This window comes from Mastomys coucha, unplaced genomic scaffold (genome assembly GCF_008632895.1).
Source record: "Mastomys coucha isolate ucsf_1 unplaced genomic scaffold, UCSF_Mcou_1 pScaffold16, whole genome shotgun sequence".
Lineage (NCBI taxonomy): Eukaryota > Metazoa > Chordata > Mammalia > Rodentia > Muridae > Mastomys > Mastomys coucha.
This window is the reverse complement of record NW_022196898.1, coordinates 48,165,372-48,177,556: the sequence shown is the minus strand read 5'-3', so window position 1 is coordinate 48,177,556 and position 12,185 is coordinate 48,165,372. Positions and strand designations below refer to the sequence as shown.

The following is a 12,185-nucleotide window of genomic DNA, read 5'->3' as shown; positions in this document are numbered from 1 at the left end:
TGACAAAGGAGCTAAAACCATAAAGTGGAAAAAAGACAGCATTTTCAACAAATGGTGCTGGCTCAACTCGCGGTTAGCATGTAGAAGAATGCAAATTGATCCATGCCTATCTCCTTTACAAAGCTCAAGTCCGAGTGGATCAGGGACCTCCACATCAAACCAGATACACTGAAACTAATAGAAAAGAAAGTAGGGAAGAGCCTCTAGCACATAGGCACAGGGGAAAATTTCCTGAACAGAATGGCAATAGCTTATGCTCTAAGATCAAGAATTGACAAATGGGACCTCATAAAGTGGCAAATCTTCTGTAAGGCAAAAGACACTGTCAATAGGACAAAATGGCAACCAACAAATTGGAAAAAGATCTTTAGCAATCCTATAGCTGATTGAGGGCTAATATCCAATGTATACAAAGAACTCAAGAACTTAGACTCCAAAGAACCAAATAACCCTATTAAAAAAAATGGGGTATAGAGCTAAACAAAGAATTCTCAACTGATGAATACCGAATGGCTGAGAAGCACCTAAAGAAATGTTCAACATCCTTTGTCATCAGGGAAATGCAAATCAAAACAACCCTGAGATTCCACTTTACAACAGTCAGAATGACTCGGATAAAAAACTCAGGTGACAGCAGATGCTGGAGAGGTTGTGGAGAAAGAGGAACACTCCTTCATTTCTGGTGGAATTACAAGCTGGTACTACCACTCTGGAAATCATTTTGGCAGTTACTCATGAAATTGGACGTAGTACTACCAGAGGACCCAGATATACCACTCCTGGGCATATACCCAGAAGATGCTCCAACTTGTAATAAGGGTACATGCTCCACCATGTTCATAGCAGCCTTATTTATAATAGCCAGAAACTATAAACAACCCAGATGTCCCTCATCAGAGGAATGGATACAGAAATTGTGGTATATCTATACAATGGAGTACTACTACTCAGCTATTAAAAACAATGAATTTATGAAATTCTTAGGGAAATAGATGGATCTGGAGAATATCATCCTGAGTTAGGTAACCCAATCACAAAACACACATGGTATGCACTCTCTGATAAGTGGTTATTATCTCAGAATTTCGGAATACTCGAACTACAATCCACAAACCACAAGAAACTCAAGAAGAAGGAAGACCAAAGTGTGGATATTTCATTCCTTCTTAAAAGGGGGAACAAAATATTCATGGAAGGAGTTGCAGAGACTAACTATGGAGCAGAGACTGAAGGAAGGGCACTCCAGCCTGATATAGCTGTCTCCTGAGAGGCTCTGACAGTACCGGACTAATACAGTAGAGGCTCACAGTCATCCAATAAACTGAGTACAGGGTCCCCAATGAAGGAGTTAAAGAAAAGACCAAAGGAGCTGAAGGGTTTGCAGCCCCATAGGACGAACAACAATATGAACTAACTAGTACCCTCAGAGCTCCCAGGGACTAAACAACTAACTATTGCATCATTCCCCTCCCTTCTCCTCCCTACAACACCTCCCTTCCCACTGGCCATGTCCCTCTCCTATGCCTTTTCAAATTCATGGTCTTTTATTATTTTTTTAAAAAATGTTTATATAGTATGTTTTGATCATATTCTTTCCCCTATTTCTCTCAGGTCCTTTCCACGTCCCTACCCACCTGACTTCATAGTCTGTCTGTCTGTCTGCCTGCCTGCCTGCCTGCCTCCCCTTCTCTCTCTCTCTCTTCCCCTCTCTCTCTCTCTCTCTCTCTCTCTCTCTCTCTCTCTCTCTCTCTCGCACACACACACACACACAGACACCAAACAATCACATAAAAAAAAACAATTACTAATGCTATGATAAAAAACTATGATCAAAAGCAAGTTAAGGTAAAAGGGTTTATTTGGCTTGGACTTCGTATTCCATAATTGAAGGAAGTCAGGACAAGAACTTAAGCAAGGCAGGAATTTGGAGGCAGGAGCTGATGCAGAAGCCATGGAGGGGTGCTGCTTGCTAGCTTGTTCCCCATAGGTCTATCAGCATCCTTTCTTATAGAACCCAAGACGACCAGCCCAGGATTGGCACAACCTACAATCATCTGGGCCCTTCCTTATCAATCACTAATTAAAAACATGTTCTATGGGCTTGCCCACAGCCAAATCTTATGGAGACATTTTAAATTGTGGTTACCTCTCTCAAATGATTTTAGTTTGTGTCAAGCTGACATAAAACTAGCCAGTACAATTGATCCTTTGTCAACTTGATATACAAACACATCACTGTTAAGCTACAACCCTTCCTTTCTTGTTCATTCCTAATATCACACATTAATGGAGACATCACAATATGAAACACTTTACCAACTTAGAAAGCCCTACAGTATTGACTCTTTAAAATTATCCAGTCTCTTTTAAAATTCAACATTTCTGTAAAACTCCAAAATTTCCTGTTTAAAAATTTAAAGTCTCTCAACTGTGGACTCTGTAAAATAAAAAACAAAATAAATTAAGTATTTTCTTACTTCAAGAGGGAAAAACTGGGACACAGTTACAATCAATTCAAAACAGAACCAAACTCTAACTGTGTAAATAACTCAATATTCAATATCTGCAATCCACTCAATCTGGGCTCCTCCAAAGTGTTTCTGTCACTTATCCAGCTCTACTCTCGACACACACAGCTTGTCTTCTAGGATCCAGTTGGCTCCCTCCACTGCTGATGCAGTTCTTGGTGGTCCTCTCATGGTACTGGCATTTCCAAAACCTCTGGACCTTTTCTTGCTGCAGCTGGGCCGCACTTTCAAAACCTGTTGTGCCTTCAAACCCAGTACAACTTGGGAGCCTCTCACACATGGCCAAGTTTGGCTTCCAAAGCAAGGTACAACTGAGACCACCTCTAGAACATAGCGTCTGTGTGATGACTCTCAGCAAACACTTCTTTGAAGACTTCATGTTAGTGATGCTGCTCATTTCTCAGTCATAGCTGATTTTCTTCTTTCTTTCTTTCTTTCTTTCTTTCTTTCTTTCTTTCTTTCTTTCTTGCTTGCTTGCTTCCTTCCTTCTTTCCTTCCTTTATCTCTCTCTCTTTCTTTCTTTCTCTCTCTCTCTTTCTCTCTCTCTTTCTTTCTTTCTTCTTCCTTTCTTCCTTTCTTTCTTTCTTTCTTTCTTTCTTTCTTTCTTTCTTTCTTTCTTTCTTTCTTTCTATTCTGGCTCCCTCTCCTTCCACCATATGGGTTCCAGGAATCAAATTCAGGTTGTCAGACAAGATGGAAAGCACCTTCACTCACTTTTTTTCTTTTTCTTTTTCTTTCTTTTCTTCTTCTTCTTCTTCTTCTTCTTCTTCTTCTTCTTCTTCTTCTTCTTCTTCTTCTTCTTCTTCTTCTTCTTCTTCTATTTATTTATTTCATGCATGTGAGTACACTGTTGCTGTCTTCAGACACATCAGAAGAAGGCATCAGATCCCCATTACAGATGGTTGTGAGGCAACATGTGGTTGCTGGGAATTGAACTCAGGACCTCTGGGAGAGCAGTCGGTGCTCTTAACCACTGAGTTATCTCTCCAGCCCCAACTGATTCTTTCTTTAGCCCACCTGATCATCATCCATTGTCCCAGCAAAGTGAAGGTTTTACCTTAGTGGCTCTGGTCTCTTGCTTTGTTTTGTTATATAATGCACTTTAATGGTAAAATTCTTGCCAGTATAATGTATAATCTGACACATCTTTCATTAAAACCTCCATCCAGGCACCTGCAACAGAGGTAGCCGTCAGGCACATTTCCACAATTTTAACTTAAATGGTAACTGCTAAACCCAGAATATCAGATCTTTTACTGTCATCATGTAATCAATGAGAGAGTTCAAGTCTGGGTGAGATCATCATGTATTCTGGTCTCTTGTTAATCACAGCTAATTCTTCAGCTCCAGGTGCCTGAGCAACACAAATGGGCTGGGAGAGTCTCTGCTTCCCTCTGATACTTCACAAGTCAGGCCTACATTGTTTACACTGCGCTCAACATCTTATCTTCCCAGCTCCTACAGAACAGCTCACTGAGTTCTCAACACTCAATGACTTTACTAGCCTAAAGTTCCAGAGTCCTTCCACAATCCTCCCCAAAACAACAAGGTCAGATCTGTCACAGCAATACGCCCCATTATATTGGTACCAACATCTATCCTCATTAGGGTTACTATTGCTATGATGAAACACCATGCCCAAAAGCAAGTTGGGGAAGAAAGGGTTTATTTGGCTTACACTTCCACGTCATAGTCCATCATTGAAGGAAATCAGGACAGGAACTCAAGCAGAGCTTGAACTTAGAGGCAGGAGCTGATGGAGAGGTTCTGGAGGGTGGTATGTACTGGCTTGCTTACTCTATCACCAGCCCAGGGACTGTATCACCTACAATGAACTGGGACCTAACCTATCAATCACTAAAAGTGTGTTATTTGTTCTCTTGATAAAAATTTCCCCATCCTGTAGGCTGCCATTTCTTTTAAATGATGTTGCATTCTCTATAGAAGCTTCTCAATTTCATGAGGTCTCATTTATTGTTGATCATGGTGTCTTTGCTATTGGTGCCCTGTTCCAAAAGTCTTTTCCCGTGCCAATGAATTCAAAGCAATTTTCCCCTTCCTGTTCCTTCAGTTTCAAGGTATCTGGTCTTATGTTGAGGTCCTTGATCCATTTGAACTTGAATTTTGTGCACAATGATAGATATGTATCCATTTTAGTTTTCTACATGTGCATGTACAGTTTGACCAGCCCTATTTGTTGAAGATGCTATCTTTTCTCCATGAACCCACTAGATACTTAGAGTTGCTATGTTTTCAGTACCAAGCATGATTTCCCTCCTATTCAGAAGGTCTTACATCCAATTAGACCACTGTTGGCTGTTACTAAGGTATCAGTGCCACTGTTGCTCATTTAGAGTTATTTTGTCATGTTGATCAATGTTGTGATTCATAGACATCATGGGTGGGTAGGACTATTAAGTTCTTTCCTTCCTTGGCAGCTTGCATAGCACCTTCTGGTATAATGAAAGCTAGTCCTCAAGTTGGAGGCAGATCCTGCTTGATTCCTCTTAATCCTGTATCCGAAGTGTGTGGTATCTTCAGTAATATGGACATAATGTCAATTTCTGGGAGGCAACCAAGGGCAGCTGCAATAGCTTGTAATGTTCTGGGAGCCTCTTAAGCTCCTTGACCAACAATTCAAGGGCAGGTTTCCCATGCTTGGTAGTGGAGCTTTTGTTAGATAGTCTATAGCTCTTGAGGGGAAACAATGAGATCTCAGGAGGCATAATTTCATTTTAAATTATGTTCATATGTGTATACATATTCTTACATGCATTATGTGTAACTTCAGGTGAGTATAAAATAATATAACTTTTACAAGAATTCTCAATGGTATTTTTCCTCCTTCCCCCTCTTTTAGTATTGACCTTCTTCCCTACTCCCAATTAATGCTCTCGGTTTTTCTCATTTCTTTTATATTACTCTATCCTGCCATTTCTCTCTCTAGTAATCCTCCAAGGAGATTCCCCTTTTATGTTTCTAGTTTCTGCAATTATTCTAGGTTATATCCTCACATCTGAAGATTTGGAGCTAAAAACCACAAATGAGGAAGATAAGATTCAGCATAATTTTCTAGGTCCAGGCTACTTTGTTCAATATAATATTTTTTAGTTCTATTCATATACTTGAATGTCTCATCATTTCTTTTTACTTACAGTGGAATAGTATTCCACTATGTATATAAACTGTATTTTCATTATCCATTAATCAGTTGAAGAACATTTGTATTCTTTCCATTTTCTGGCTATGCTGGCTAGCTCTAGTCAACTTGACACTGTAATTTGGGAAGAGGCAATCTTAACTCAGAAAATGCTCTCACCAGATTGACCCATGGGCAAGCTTGGAGAGCATTTTCTTGGTTAATGATTGATGTGGGAGGGCTCAGCCTCTTGTAGGTGGTGCCAACCCTGGACTGATCATCCTGAATGATAAAAGAAAGGCTGAATAATCCATGGGAAGCAAGCTAGTCAACAGCACCCCTCCATGATCTCTTCATCAGTTTCTGCCTCCAGGTTTCTGTCCTGTTTGAGTTCTTGCTCTGGCTTCCTTCTATGATAGACTGTTATCTTGCAGTGCAAGATGCAATAAACCCTTTCCTCCCCAAGTTTGTTCTGGTCATGATGTTTTATGCAGGAATAAGAACCCTCAAATCCTAGCTATTGTGTACATAATCACAATAAACATTGCTGAGCAAGTATCTTTGGAGTAGGATGTTGAATCCTCTAGGAATATGAGTTTAGCTGGGGTATATAGTAAATTTATTTTATTGTTTTATTTTATTTTTTATGAATTTTCCTTAGATTTCCAGAGTGGTTGAATCAGCTTGCACTTCTACCAGCAATGAAAGAGGGGTCCCCTTTCACCACATTTACACCCCTCATTTGTTGTCAGTTGTTTTTGTTGATCTTAGCCTTCTGACTAGGGTGAAATGAAACCTCTGAGTTGTAATTTGCATTTTCCCAATTGTTGAAGATGATGAACTCCTATTGAGATATCTTAGCTATTTTTATTTCTTCTATTGAGAACTCTATGTTTAGCTGCATAGCTCATTTTTAAATGGGTTGCTGGGTTCCCTCCGGCCTCTCTCCTTTATATGTTCTGGATAATAACCCTCAGTCAGTCTATAGCCGGCAAATGTTCTTTCCCGCTCTGTGTGGATCCTCTTTATTCGTTTCCTGTAACTATAAGCAGTTGTTGGCTTTAACACCTAGGCAGATAGAGTCTACTTCAGAAGATCCTCTCCTACACCTATGTCTTGCAGGTTACTACCTAGGCTTTTTCTAACAATTTCAGTGTCTCCGATTGTACATTAAGGTCTTTGACGAATTCTGTTAATTAGAGTTATCTCATTCTTTCTTTTAGTGTGTTGGGCCAGGGGTCTGTCATTTTTAACTTCTCAAAGAAGATCTATTGATTCTTTGTATTGTTTTCTTTGTTTTTTTCTTACTAAGTCCTGCTCTAATTTTTATTATTTCATTCTGGCTACAGGATTTGGGTTTGAATTTCTCTTGTTCTTCAAATTTCTTGGGTTACACTATTATGTCGTTTGTTTGTGCTCTTTTTCCTTTCTTAGTGTAGGCATTAGAGCTATAAATTTTCTTCTTAAGACTTCACTTAATGAGTCCAAGAAGTTTTGTTGTGTTGTGTTTTAATTTTCATTTAGTTCCAAGAATTTTTTTGTTTCTTTCTTGGTTTCTTCTTTGATCCATTCAACATTCAGTAATGATTGTAATCTCCATAAACTGTGTATTCACTAGAGATTTGCTTGCTATCAATTTTAAATTTTAACTCATTATGGTCAAACAGGAAGTAAACTCATACTTCTTTAAAGTTTTCTGATTTTGTTAAGATGTGTTTTGTGTCTCAGGATGTGATCTATTTTAAAGACACTTCCATGGGCTGTTGTTTCAAATTTATAGTCTTTGATTTTTGGGTGGAATATTCTGTCGCTGTTAGGACCATTGTATCTAATTCTGATGTTTTTCTATTTCATTTTTGTCTGGATAATCTCCATAGGTATTAAAATCATTTATTGGTGTTAATCTTTCTTCTGTCTACTGGATTTGGGGTTTTAGTTCCAGTAGCATGCTTTTTAGGAAATTGGGTGCATCAGCGTTGGGTAATTGTAACATCTTCTTGGTTAAGTGTTCCCTTGATTAGAATGAAGTGTTTCTCTTTAGCTCTTGCTTAGTTGTAGTATGAAGCCTATTTTTTCAGATAGTAGGATACTGTGCTTGCTTTTCAATCTCTTTTGCTTAGAATATTTTTTCCCCAATGCTTTCACTTTACAGTGGTGCCTCTCTTTAAAGCTAAGATAAATTTTTGTAGACAGAAAGATAGATTTTGTTTCTTAATCCATTCAGGCATCCTGTGCCCTTTGATTGGAGAATTGATGCCATTAATATTTAAAGTTATTAACTGAAGGTGTATATGGATTGCAATCATTTTTATTGTTTTAATCTTGTATTCTTAGTTGTACTTTGTGCTTCAATAATTACATATTTACTTGTTTCTTTTATAGTTTTTTTCCTTTAGTTTGAAGCATTACTTCCAGTATTCTCTTTTGAATCGGTTTGATGAACGTTAATTCTTTAGCCTGTTTGTATTATGAAGTCTTTCCTTTTCCTTCATTTATGGATGATAGTTTTGTTGGGTATAATACTCTCATTGGAATTCATGTTCTTTTAGAACTTGGAGTACATTGTTCCAGGCTTTCTTGGCTTTCAAAGTTTTCATTGAGAAATTAGTAGTTCTTATGATCATTTTTTTTTGTAGATGATTATGTGGGTTTTTTTCTTGCAACTTTCAATATTCTTTGTTCTGTGTATTTAATGTTTTAACTATGATATGCTGAAGGAAATTTCTTTTCTAATCTCTCTATTTTTGGTGTTCTGTGCTTCTTGTTACTTGATCTTTTCTTAGTTTGAGGAAGTTGTCTTCCATGATCCTGTTGAAGATCTGTTCTAATCCATTAACCTGGGATTCATTTCCTTCATCTAGAAGATTTTGTCTTTTCACTGTATCCTACATTTTCTGAATGTTACTTTCCTGTGATTTTAATTTTCATTTCATGTTCTTTACCTATGTGGTAAAAATTTCTCTAGTTTGTCTTCAAGTCCTGACATTCTCTCTTCTACTTGATTCATTCTACTTGTATGGCTTCCCCCTGAGTTTTCTAATTTTGCTATTGAGTTTTTCCAATCCACCTTTATTTCAGCTTGAGTTTTCTTCAATATTTATACCTCTTCATTAATTTTTGTTCTCAAATCCTTTGTTGTCTTTATTATTTCATTCAGCTTTATGTTTGCATCTCCTTTGCTATCATTCAGGCATTTATTCTCTTTGAGTTAATTATTTTTAAGTTTTTAAAGCTATTTATACCTTCTTTAAACTCCTTGAATTCTTTGATGATGCTTATGATTGTTCATTTGAGTTCTGTGTCCTGGGGTTCATGTAAATATTTATCATAGAAGAACATTTTTATAGGATTGGTGGATTTCAGGAGGGGGCATATGATCTTGATCTTTCACACATACACATAAATATACATACATCTACATATATATACATATATACACACGTCTACATCTACACACACATATGTATACACAATATATATTGTGACATGACACAATATATATATTGTAATGAGACCAAGAATTTAGACTTATTGTGTTTGTTGTATACTTGATATGGACACAGCTGAATGATCTGGATATGCCACTTAGCCCAAATCTGAAGGTTAGAAACGGCAAAAGTAGAGCTCAGTAGCCTTTGCTGGTGTCTTAGTTTGGGGACTAAGGGTATATATAGTGACTGGGGAGAGTACAAGCAGAGTACTGTTAGTTCTCCTGGGCAGGCTGGGCCAGACCACAGGATGTTTGAACCTGGCTGGACCTGGAGGATGGATCTGGCACACATAGCTGTAGGGCAAGTGGAATTGAGAGTGTTTGTGGTACAAAATGCAGATAGGTTACCTGTGTTTCCATGCCATGTGACCTAGAGAGAGAGTTCCTGGGAGTGAGAGTTTTAAGGTCTGGGAAGTCCCAAGGGAAAGAAGAGGGGCTTGAAAAGAGTCATGATTCTTGGCAAGCAGTCTTGAGGTGACTGTAGTTGTAGTTGGAGAGCACAGGTAGAGTATCTGTTTTAATAGTTTCTTTTTCAGTTTTGATTTGCTGATTGATCAAATACAGTATTATTTACATTTACACTATTAGATGTTTTAATCAGCTTTTTTACATTTCCACCATTAGGAGGATTGTTGAGTGTTGATGAGGATCATAAATTTTAGGAAATCCTCACTTTTTTGGTTATTTCGTATATCTCCTTACTTCTGTCTCTGAATCTCATTCATTATTCCTCTTCTGTCTCTTTTTGTAACTGCAACTGCATTTTTCGAGCATTTGTTTTAATCTCACTAGTACATGAGGCTCTGGCATTTGTAGGCTTTGTTCTTTATCTTTCTTCACTCTGATTATAATATTAACTTATCTTTGATTTCATTAAATCCCTTTTCTGTTTTTCCTAATCTACTATTAAGCTAAACAAATATATTGTTTTGGGAATATGTATTTAAGTAAACAACTTTATTTGTTTATTATTTGAGATCTCACTTACTTGATTTGCTCCACCATTGTTCATTTGACTTGAATATCTATTCATTTGTATTCTAGACAATATTAGGTTAGGGCAATGTCCATGCTTGATAATGCCAAGATCTAGCTCATTTGTGAGTTTGTCTTCTTTTACTGTGTTCTTTTGATGTATGTTGAATCTTCCCACTTCTTTGCATGCCTGGTAAATTTTTGTTACATGCTAGAAGCTTTATATATGAGAGAAAAGAAAAGTCAAAATAGGTAATGACTATCTCCAGAAAATGCTTGCCCTTTCCCAAGTTGAGAAAGTTATTATATAGGGCTTCTGTGAGAATCTTCAATTCTATCTAACCAGGAACTAAACTGGGTTGGGATTATATTACCACTTTGGTTCATTTCAGTTCCTCTTATTTTAAATGTCAGGGCTTTGAGCCTTTGCATGGCAGTGCACACCTGTAATCTTAGGATTTAGGAGGGAGAGAGAACAAGAAAAATAGTTCAAGGTCAGCCTACCCTACATAGTGATTTGAAGGCCAGCCTTGGCTCATGACACTTGGCCTCAAGAAGGAGGAGGAGGAGGAGGAGAAGGAGGAGAAGGAAGGGGAGGAGGAGGAGGAAGAGGAGGAGGAGGAGGAGAATGATCATAAATAAATAAATGAATGTCTGGCTTTTAAGGCCTAAGAACTGTGAAAAATTCTTTTTTTTTTTTTTTTAACAGTAGCATAGCTTCATCTCCGCTCACTGCAAGGAATTCTGGTGAAGAAGCATGTGTGAGTAACAGCATGGCACTTTACTTGTTCCCCTGAATTCCACTTCCCCATGTGTATTAGTCAGGGTTTCTATTCCTGCACAACATCATGACCGAGAAGCAAGTTGGGGAGGAAAGGATTTATTTGGCTTACTTCCACATGGCTGTTTATCACCAAAGGAAGTCAGGACTGGAACTCAAGCAGGTCAGGAAGCAGGAACTGATGTAGAGGCCACGGAGGGATGTTCTTTACTGGCTTGCTTCTCCTGGCTTGCTCAGCCTGCTCTCTTATAGAACCCAAGACTTCCAGCCCAGGGATGGCACCACCCACAAGGGGCAATTGAGAAAATGCCCCACAGCTGGATCTCATGGAGGCACTTCCCCAACTGAAACTCCCTTCTCTGTGATAACTCCAGCCTGTGTCAAGTTGACACAAAACCAGCCAGTACACCATGCTACTCCATGCCTAAAGACAAAAGATCAGCTAATTTACCCTGGGTTCAGCCAGGACCTCCAGCTATGGAAGCTCAGAATTTGGTCTGTCTATACCCAGGGAGAGAGATACCCCTTCTCCCTGCCCCCTAACAGCAGCCACCATGACTGCTTAACTAGGAGAGTGTCATTTCTCTCTAGATGTTAATATTTACTGGTAGAATAACCACTTTCTGATTGGGGTGAGTCCTGCTTTCAAGGAGGAAATTCATATCTGGCACTATAGACCTGGTCAAAAGCCCATGGCTGCAGAAGTCATAGACACTCCTGAGGAACCTATGCTATGGGTTTGGTAACTAGACAATGATGTTTCCTTCAGATGGCCTTTTATACAATTATGTTTATGCCTATAAATGAATGCTCCTGTCAGTACTCATCAGAGAAGTAATAACTATAAAGACTCATATGTGATCAACATGATAAAAATAGGTGATGAGCCTAAGGGATTTATGCTCAGGAAACCTCTAGGATCCCCTTGAAGGCCCTGGGAGCATTGTGGGAGAAAGGGCAGGAAGGATGTAAGAGCTGGAAGAAGTGATGGAGTGTTGTGCAATGCTCACAGGCTCCACATCTTCCTAAAGATACAGAGACAGTAAAAAGAGGCTAGTGGAAGAATGGTTCACAGGCTTCATTCTTCTCTGGGGACCCACATCCAATTAATGATTGCTGTGGGAGGAAGAAACATTTTTTTTATTGTTGTAGTCAATGATAATGGGTCTGTGTTCCTGTAAATAATCTGTTACTCAGGCTCCTGTAGGCAACCCTGATGAAACTCACACACACACACACACACACACACACACACACACACACACACACACA

At 38.6% G+C, this 12,185-nt stretch overlaps 1 non-coding gene across 1 annotated transcript; it reads right to left on the bottom strand.

The window, feature by feature from the left end:
* Positions 1-3,765: 3,765 nt before the first annotated feature.
* Positions 3,766-3,842, bottom strand: LOC116094531. The gene has a single exon (XR_004120173.1). It is a non-coding gene; the product is annotated as a small nucleolar RNA SNORD81 (small nucleolar RNA).
* Positions 3,843-12,185: the final 8,343 nt, after the last annotated feature.